Source organism: Sceloporus undulatus, chromosome 1, assembly GCF_019175285.1.
Source record: "Sceloporus undulatus isolate JIND9_A2432 ecotype Alabama chromosome 1, SceUnd_v1.1, whole genome shotgun sequence".
NCBI classification, from domain to species: domain Eukaryota; kingdom Metazoa; phylum Chordata; class Lepidosauria; order Squamata; family Phrynosomatidae; genus Sceloporus; species Sceloporus undulatus.
Window position 1 is genome coordinate 370856990 of NC_056522.1, and position 9930 is coordinate 370866919.

The window sequence follows — 9930 nt, forward strand, 5'->3', positions numbered from 1 at the left end:
TATACACAGTTCTACAAGCATTTTATTTTGTTCTGTTGGCATGTGACTTTTCAAAGAAAAAAATGTAATCATTCTGTTGATGGTTTCATACTGAAAACTGGTGAGAGGGAATGTTTTTAACCATCTTCTTGTGTTCATCCACTTAAAATGATCTCCTCTTGCCACCTTAGGCATTCTACCCTCTTTGGAGGAAAAGATATAAAGTATCTGGGGAAATCAATTTAGTCATTTTCCCACCAAGCTTATGAATCACAGTTCAGGCCATGCATGTCTGCTTAGGAGTAATCTACAGCACAAGATCTTTCAGTCCTGCAAAGCACAGCTCAGTTCTATGCATCATGTAAGGTAAGGAGAAAGATGGTTAGACTTGATGGTCTATGTGGCCCCTTCCAACTCTATGATTCTATGAAAACACAAGTGCAACAGCTTCCCAGGCTGCAAAGCACAGCTTAGTTCCACACAACAGCTTTCCAGGTTGCAGATCACAGCTCAGTGTCACACAACAGTTTCCAGACTGCAAAGCACAACTCAGTTCCATACAACTGCTTTCCAGACTACAAAGAACAGCTCAGGGGCCATTCACACTGAAAAATAACCTGGTGTGGGAACCGGGTTATTTCCATGAAATGCCATGAAATGCTATCCCTGGCATTGATTTTCCACGATCGTGGCATTTTATCCCGGGATTCCGTTCACATTGGCAACAGGATAAAATGCCACAATCCTGGCAGAAGCGGGGGAGGAGCAAGGGGAGGAAAAGTGGAGGCGGCTGAGGGAGAGGGAGAGGAGGAAGGACAAGAACGGAGGTGGAGAACAGAGGTGGCTGGGAGGGAAGACAAGAACAGAGATGGCTGAAGGACAGGAAGAGGAAAGAAGGAATCAGATAGGATCAATTTTCAAGTTCCAATTGGCAGTCCCTGCAAAAAAAGTGGTTCTTTTGAAAAGAACTGCAAGAAAATCCATTGCAAAAAAGCCCAGATTAAGAGGGATTTATATCGCCCCCCCCCCCCCCCCCCCCCAACCAAAACACTCGGCGCCAGCGCAGATCACCCCCCCCCCCCCCCCCCAATCCCCAATTCAAGTCAGGAAATCCCAATGGAAATGTGAATGACCCTCATTTAAATCGAATTGGAGCCCAGGTTAAAATGCAGTGTGAATGTGCCCTCAGTTTCATACAACTTTCCAGGGTGCAAAGCACAAATCATTTCCGAGCAAAACTGCTCAAGTTACAAGCTAGAGCTCATTTCCATGTAGCATCTTCCTGAGCTGCAAAACAGCATTCTCAGCATGCTTTTCAATTCATAGACTTTAAATAGCCTTTTATCCTTTATGTTCAGCCATTGATTGCCAATGACAAGAGAAGAACATTGCTGATGGGAAATCCTCACAGGCCACATCAAGCCCATCTCTGTATCTTTAAGCAATTGTTTGAAACTGGCACCTGCCATTGAAGTATCCCTAGGCAACAAACCAAAACAATTTCAAAAGGATAAATGCAAATCTAGGGATTTTTGGTGGATGAAAGATGATGACTTCTTGCTTTTCTGTTTAGGAGGCCCTGAAGACATAAAGTTGCAATGGGACAGAGATAGATGGTGGGTATGGGACACAGAGTGGCAGAGGAGAAAAAAATGTGCACATCCAGCATTTTTCCAAGTAGATGCGTAGTGTTACACTCATGAGGCAGCTACAGAATCCGACGAAGCATTTTTAACATTCCTGTTCTTTGGAGAGAAAACTAGCATAAAGTCCCACTATAGATTACTCCACCATCCCATCCACCTACAGAGCACTATGACTGGAGATCCCTGATGCAATCATTCAGTGTGATTAGAAGTGAGAGCTGTGGGTCATGAAATTACAACCTCTTTCTCCAGGTCCTTCCTCTTCCTATCTAGTATTTTCATTGTACAGATTGCTGGCAGGTGTATCAGTTTCTAGAAGAAGGCTGTTTTATTTTTTGTGTCCCTCCAAATCCAAATTGAAATGGGGAACACCAAAAGACTAAGAGAACAAAGAGAAAGCATCTCACAAAGAAATCAATATCCCTCTGCACATACACACATACAGAAGATTATGTTTCCTGGATGGTACAAGTTGTTATTTCTAACATTTCTTCAGTTCTTGTGACCTTTCTTTTCTGGTTTTAAACCTGCTAAGATTGTAAGCGAGCTCTGGGAAAAGTATTAGTCACCAAAGAGCAAAGAAAACAGCTTCTGGATAAGGTAAGGGTCAAGCAAAAATATATTCAGCATATTTTTAGAGGACGTGTTCAATGGTAAAGATGTATGTTTTTATAATATGAGCTTTTTCCTCACCAACATAGCTTGCATTTAGTGTGCTTTCTTTAGTGCTTGCTCAAAGAGAAGTAAATACAACTTAATTTTCAAGTTCTGATAGCTGTATCTCTGAGGAACAGCTATTTTGGGTTGGAAAACAGATTAACCACAAGAGAATGTAAATTCCACTTAACATTTAATTTCACTCTCTGATGTATCTGAAGAGGTAGTGCATCCACCTCCAACCAAGCTGACCAACTATTCCCAATCTGGAAAGCTCCAGATGTGTTGGATTGTAATAGCCATTTGCCCCAACCATGGTAACCAGTGGTCATAGACGACTGAATCTGTGGTCCAAAACATGTACAAAACATGTGGAAGGTGCTGAGTCAGGAATTATTGAGTTAGATGTTTGACAAGGAATTTTCAGTTAATTGGATGGTGACTTGGGGCTGTGCAAAGTAGCCATTAAGGTCGCCCTGGGGGTAGAGTCAGTGCATGGCATCCACACGATGTATGCCCCGACTCCACTCCCATGGCAGCATGATGCCATGTGCCACACCACACAATGTGTGGTGTCATGGCAGCGCCAAAGGAGCACTGTAAAGCTGCGGCACCAGTGGCTATGACATCCTTTCCAGGGTGCAAAAAGGCCAGATCAGGGCCGTGGCATGCAGTTGCCGTGGCCCCGAACTGGCAAAGATGGAGTTGGCTGCAGGCTGCCCCTTCAGGGGCAGTCTGCACAGCCTCTTAGTTAGTCTCAATGTGGTAAATCCACTGAAATTAATGGACATTCATCGTGACTTGGCTAGATTCCACTGATTACAGTGGCACTACTCTAAATCATACTTAAACTAGACCTGAATCTAGTCCAATCAAGCAAGAACATGTAGGAAATGGCTGAGATTCTGCAACACACTGGCAGATCTTAAAGCGCAACTGATGTCATTTGATAACCCAAGGTCTAGCCTCTCTCCACCCACCTCCTTTCCAGTATCAAATTAATATAAAAAGGGATGTCTGAGGCACATAGCCACAAGAGCTCCCCCAGTGCGGGAAACTAGCCATGCCATAAAAGGAGATTAGGGACCGTATTTGGGGATCCAGTTGGCTCATCATGGGGCCAGTGCCAGAGCACATAGCCAAGGGCTGATAGATCAAGACCAGAATCTGCATAATCCCTTCACTGATAGGAGCAATGGTGGCTGATAGACCTTGTGTTTATAAGTGTACAAAAATCCAAGAATACGTCCCTCTGGAAGTGATACTCTGACGTCCAGGCATTGATAGCCTGGCCATTCACAAGTTCCCTTTCCATTCTTCTCTCCTGGGAACTCCACTTTAATCCCAAATTCTTTCCAGGGATAGCTTTTGACCCATAAATATGCCTGTCTAGGCACCACCAATTCAGTTTCACTTAAGGTCACACAGATTATCTGTCTGTATCTTGCTTGATCTCTCAGCTTGCTGACCACACCATGGTTCCCAGGCAGCCTGCTGAGCCACTTCATTTCATGGTGTCCAGCCATTGGAGCTCTGCTTCCGGAATCAGTACAGTATCGCTCTTTACAATGCCTTACGTCACTGTCTACTACTATCTTTCATTTCATTAGTTCTTGAATATGTGTGGGGGGGGAGTGTCTTTGAGCATAAGGTGATTCCCTTTGATTCGTAAATGAAACTATTTTGGAAATTTGATTCTGGAGTTTTGCTTCTCAGAACTGATATACACAGGCTTGTTCCCTGCACTGAGTTGCCTGAGCTTTCTTGGCTGCTTTTAATTGAGCTAATAAATTTTTCATATTGAATGTTAATTTTTGTGCCCTCCTGGGACCCTGTTATTTTGGGTAGCACTTTAAGGTTCACACTCCCTGGATGCTAAACCTAACCACAGCCATTCAGTGGGTAAGAAAGGATGGGAGGAGGATAAGGGGTAGCAAAGAAGCCTGCTGGCTCCATTCAGGAATATGACACCATCCTCCTGGAACAATAGAGGACCCCAGGAGGTATGCCCTCTTCTTCCTGCCAGAGACTGTAAAAACAAAGATGGCTGGCTGCCACCCCACCTTCTCCTGACCACTGAATGCCCATGGAGAGGATCATCCATCCCAAAGGACAAGTAAGTGGTTCAGGGTACAAGTTGCTACAGATGAAGGTGCTGAATTCCTCCATCTGCAGCAATAAAAAAAGTTACATACATAGGCATAACTTTCATTGACTTTTGGCTGGCCTCCTGGTGGTATGTCTCCAACAGGATGCCACCTAAAATCTCCTCTTCACCCTGTGTCCTTTAGCCACGTTTCTTCTGTGAATTTTGATGGCAATGTATTCTAAGTCCGCCTTCTCCATCCATGGCCACAATCCATGCTGGTTGGGAGTGCTGAGAGTTGTAGTGCAGAGCACATCTAGAAGGCTCCAAGTTTGAAAAGGCTGTTTCAAGTGTTCTTTCAGTGTATGATTATTGGGTGAAATTTAATGATTAGGCAACTCTTGATTTTATTTTAATTTTTGATGATAATCAAGGCTGGACAGCATCTGAAGTGGATTTATCAATATTTGACAGTAGCCAAACAAGGACATGCAATAACAGCTAGCATTTAACAGTATCTGACAGCTTACAGTGCAAGTTGTTAAATTTGCACTAACATTATTATTTCATTGAACCTGTGAGGCAACATCCCTGTGAATGTATGAATGAATGCAAATGGCAGGCTTTCAAATTTTAACATCAAATTTTAATGGCAAAATTCAACAACTGAATGTTTATGTCCTATTTTAAACTCAGAACCATCCAGGAGGATGGTATCATCTTGCTGCATGGAAGTTAATGCTCACTTTTGTATGTTTTTAATTGTTCTTGTTGTTTGAAACTGGGAGACATTCTGAGTCCTAATTTTGGGGGGGGATATCTGCAAGATTGAAATATCTGTAATTTGCTCTGAGACAGCCTGTTCTAATTAAAATTGCAACTTTACAATTTGGATACACACATATGTATAAAGCTCATTATATTTGCAAGATGCAACAGAATCAGGGGCATCATTGGGAGGGTACAAAGAATGCAGCATGCACTGGGTGACACCCCAAAGAGGGTTGGACACCCAGTAGGGCGGTACACCCAGTGAGACTGATGCAGCTGTTGGGCGAGTGAGAAAAGGTGTTGCTTCCCTTTCTCACTTACACAGCAGCCATGCCAGATCCAGAATGGGATGCCAGAAGGCTGCACTACTGTCCCACTTTAGCGACCACTGGTGGGGGGATGCAGTGCCTTCTCTTTCAGGTCTAGTGTGGCTGCTGGGTGAACAGCCACACCAGACCTGGAATGAGCTATCTGGAGACCGCAGAAGAAGTGGGGTATGCATGCCCATTCCAGCTTCTTCACTGCTGTGGCTCTCTCAGCCAAGGGGGGCAAGGCAACAAAGAAGCAATAAGAAGCCCTGCTTTCCCTTCCATCCCCCTTCCCACTGCCTTCCTTGCCTGGCTCCCCAGCCACCCCCCATCAGCCCCTTCATGGTCTGGCCAAGTGATGGGTGGCTGTCAGAGGGGCAAGCGAACAAGGCAGTGGGAGAAGAGTGAGGGGGGGGGTCCACCACCTCCAGCAGCACTTTCTAAGCACTCTCACCAGGTGACACCAACCCTAGTGACACCACTGAACATAATGAGAAGACTTAATCAGTAAAATGATGTAACCATCAGAGTAACTGTTTTAAAACAATTTGATCAACTTTCAAAGGGCACTGGATCATATTTCTAAGACAGTGGCCTAAATCCTGTCGCAAGGCTCAGTCAGATCAGATTAATTTGATTCAATTGATTGATGGTAAGTCAACACTCCTGTAAAGTCCATTGATAGAACTGGTCTGCCCTATTTGGGATGGGCAATTGGATTTGCACCCATTTTTAATATAAGTAAACACTGTGGTTGGCAAGTACCATAAGATGCATACAGTGTCTGGCAACATGTATTCTGCTTTTCCACTTGAACTGTAAAAGATTACAGGAATTGAGGTCCAAAAGACCTGGAGTGTCAAACATCCTCTACTCCTGATGTATTGGAACCTGCTTTCTGACTTCAGAGAAAGAGGTCTTTCAACAAATGCCTTTCTTTTTAAGACTTCATATTATGGTTGTAGAAACCTTGGGCTCGACCATAGTGCTGTATCAGAAATAGCAAAAAAGGGGCATTTCAGGACTACATCAGGCAAAGCTTTGGAACCTAGGATGGTGAAAAGGGGGTGACCACATACTTATTTCCCTTCTTACTGTGACCGATGGGGTGAAAAATCTTAAAAAAAAAAAAAGCAGCGGTCTGGTAAAGAAGATAAGACATAGAAGGTGAAAGTCCAGTAAGGCTTTGGATAGACTGGTTTTCCTGCCTCACATTCTCACTCTTTGCTCTCCATAAGATTGCTCAGTTACAATCCTATACACTTACTTGGGACGAAGCTCCACTTAGTTGAATGAGCCTTACTACTGAGTGCATCCAAGATTGCACTGCATTAAATTACATGATTAATTTGCTTGAGGTTTCTTTAACTTGTGGATAATACTAGTGATTATTTCTTGATTTCTTGTGGCTTGGACTTCTGGATTTGTTGTGGATGAAGGTTTATGTTGGAACTAGGACATAAAACATGAAATGTTTTTTTCATCTTAAGTTTTGCTGCCACCTGTAGGGAAAGCAAGCAAATTATTTGGTTGCTGCTTGCTCTCTCAGATGCTTCAGTTTCGCAAAGGGATCTTGTAGCACCTTTGAGACTGCCTGAAAGAAAGAAGTTGGTAGCATGAGCTTTCTTAGACTTGAATCTACGACTTCCTCAGTTGCATGGAGTGAACTATCTGGGAACAGAACTTTAAAAGCAGTCTGCGTATGTGAATAGCAATAGAAATGCAAACCTTGTGAATATGGTGATGAGGTGATAAGTTCCATTTTAATTATGGTTCTTGAGGGACAAAGGCAGGAGGAAAGATGTTGTCTAAAGCCGAGGTGAGTAAGTAACCATATAAATGGTGGAGTGAGTTATTGAACTGTAGTGTGATGCTGGCTGGGAACCAGAAAGGAGATATGATGAACTGGCCAAAAGAGCTCTTGTGAGAGGCTAGTGTGTGCCAGAAAACCATTGTCTCTGTTCACTCCACTGTGAATGGACTGAAGTTTATGGATATATTCCAAAAACAGAGAGACTAGTTTCATGGCATGCTACATTATTCCTATTCACACACACAGCCTACTTACAAAGGTCTGTTTCCTCACTGCACTTCACACTATGTGCCTGAAGAAGCAGACTAAAGTCTATGAACACTTATGCTACCAACTTCTTTCTTTTGTTCTGTAGTCATAAAGGCACTACAAAGTTCCTTTGCATACAGATCCATGCTAACATGGCTGTGTCTTTGAACTCTTCAGTTTTGGAAATCATCAAGGTACACTGAGAGCTGGTGTGGTGCATTGATTCAAGTGTTGACTAGGACTCCAGGAGTCTAGGGTGAAGATTATCTGCTGAGCCATGGAAACCCATTGGGTGACCTTGGACAGGTCACACTCTCTCAGCTTCAGAGGAAGGCAAGGGAAAGACTCCTCTGAACAAACATTGCCAAGAAAACCCTTTGATGGGTTTGCCATAAGTATGAGTTGGACCTGGTCACATAACAACTACAGTACTACTACAGCCCACACCTTCATGATCATTCAAAAGAAGTCCTTTATTAGTTCTTATTCATTCATAGTGATCATGCAGGACAAAAAGATTTCAAGCATCTTCTCTTAGTTCAAATCTTCTTATAAAAAACTTTTTTTGAATTTGTATTTTAATTTGATTCTTGGTTTATGCTACAGTTTCTGGTTAATGTTTTGTTCAGGCAGGGGGAAAACACAGAAAAATATTGCATTTAGTAAATGGAAAGTTTGGCCATGGTTCTATAGAAGAGTCTGCATTGCGCAACTTAACACATACATAGCTGTGTAGCAGATGCACTACAAAACCCTCCAAGGCATGGAATCCTAAAGTTGTAAGTGGCCCCATGGGCCATGAAGTCCAACCCCCCTGGTCAGTGCTACGACTCCTGCTAGTACATCCCTATCAGGTAGCTATCCAGCCTCTTTCTGAAAATGTCCGAAGAAGTTGTAAATACCCTAAAGGCACCAAATCCCATCTGATCTTGAAAGCTAAGCAGGGTCAGCGCTGGTTAATACTTGGATGGAAGACTACCAGCAAACTCCATGGCATCACCATAATGGGGAGACTTCAAGGTATGTACACACAGAGAGCAAAAAAGGAGATCCTACCACCTCTTCTAGGCACTTAATTCCATTGTTGAACTGCTCTTATTGTCAAAATGTTCCTTCTAACATTCAGTTGAAATCTACTCTCCTATAACTTAAAACCATTAGACCTGTTCCTGTCCTCTGGGGCTGCAGAGAACAGGCCTGTCCCCTCCTTTCTGTGACAGCCCTTCAGATATTTGAAGAGGAATTGAGATATGTAGTGAATTACAGGGATATGCATCAGGGTACCTGCAAATGTCCTGATGATGCACAACCTGCATAACCTACCTCCTCCTTATCTTGTAGCTCTTATGTCTTCTTATCAGTATGTTAGAAATCTGTGCTCTGGAAATCCTGAACTCTTCATCCAGCCAAAGGTTTCTTCCTCCTTGGCTTGGCTTCATCCTTTTTCTCTTGCTTCCATTTATTCCTGGAAACTTACAGACTATCCCTTCCCTTGCTGTTTTTAAATCCAAATTGAAAACTTTCTTTTGTTTTCTAAAACTTTTGGAATATCAGACTAATGATGTATATCATTAGTATATTTTATTATCTGTACTGACTGTTTTGCTTTATTTTGCATGTTCTGTGTTTTTATTGTATTTTAGTATTTTGTATTATTGGAACAGTTATAAAAAAAAATTGTAACTGTTTGTAAAGTGCCATGTACATCAGGCTCTATCAGTGTGCATCAGCAGTCCCTAGCCATTATCCCAATACTCAGCAGTCACTTCACTGGCTCCTCTAAATCATATCATCACAACGTCTGAATACAGACACTGCAAATCTCAGTTCTATTTCTTCAAATGTAAGTCTACTTACATAGATGCAAGTCCCATACAGAATTCTAGCCATGGTGCATTTGATTTAAACTTCATGAATAAGAATAGAGTCAGGATGCTGGAGAATTTTCTTTGTCCACATACGTTCTAGAATCTAAATTAAAGTATTTGCAAATACTGAGAATAACTGGCCTTCTGGCAGTGCCTGGCTCTGATATGAACCCATAAGAGATTTTAAGGCTAAGCAGTTGTACATTCTCTTTCTTATATTCTGTGAACACTCAGGGCACTCATTATTGTGGGGTTTTTTTAATCCTCTAGACTAGAGAAAGAAGAAAGCACGCAATATTTCTCAGCATGCAAAGAAATATTAACAGAGCCAGTCCCCTAAGCATCTCAGCACAAGAGCACCATCTACAGCAAAAAAAAAAGGGGGGGGGTTTAAGAATCTTTTCAATTTATTACAGGAAATTTTCCATATCAGAAGAAGTTGGATTCGATTAATGCTGTCAAGTAACTGCATGGACTCTAGAAAAGAGTTGCAGCATGTTTAAGTCCCCATAAAACAAGGCTGGAGGTGGACCTAAGCCTCTTCCTCTAAACG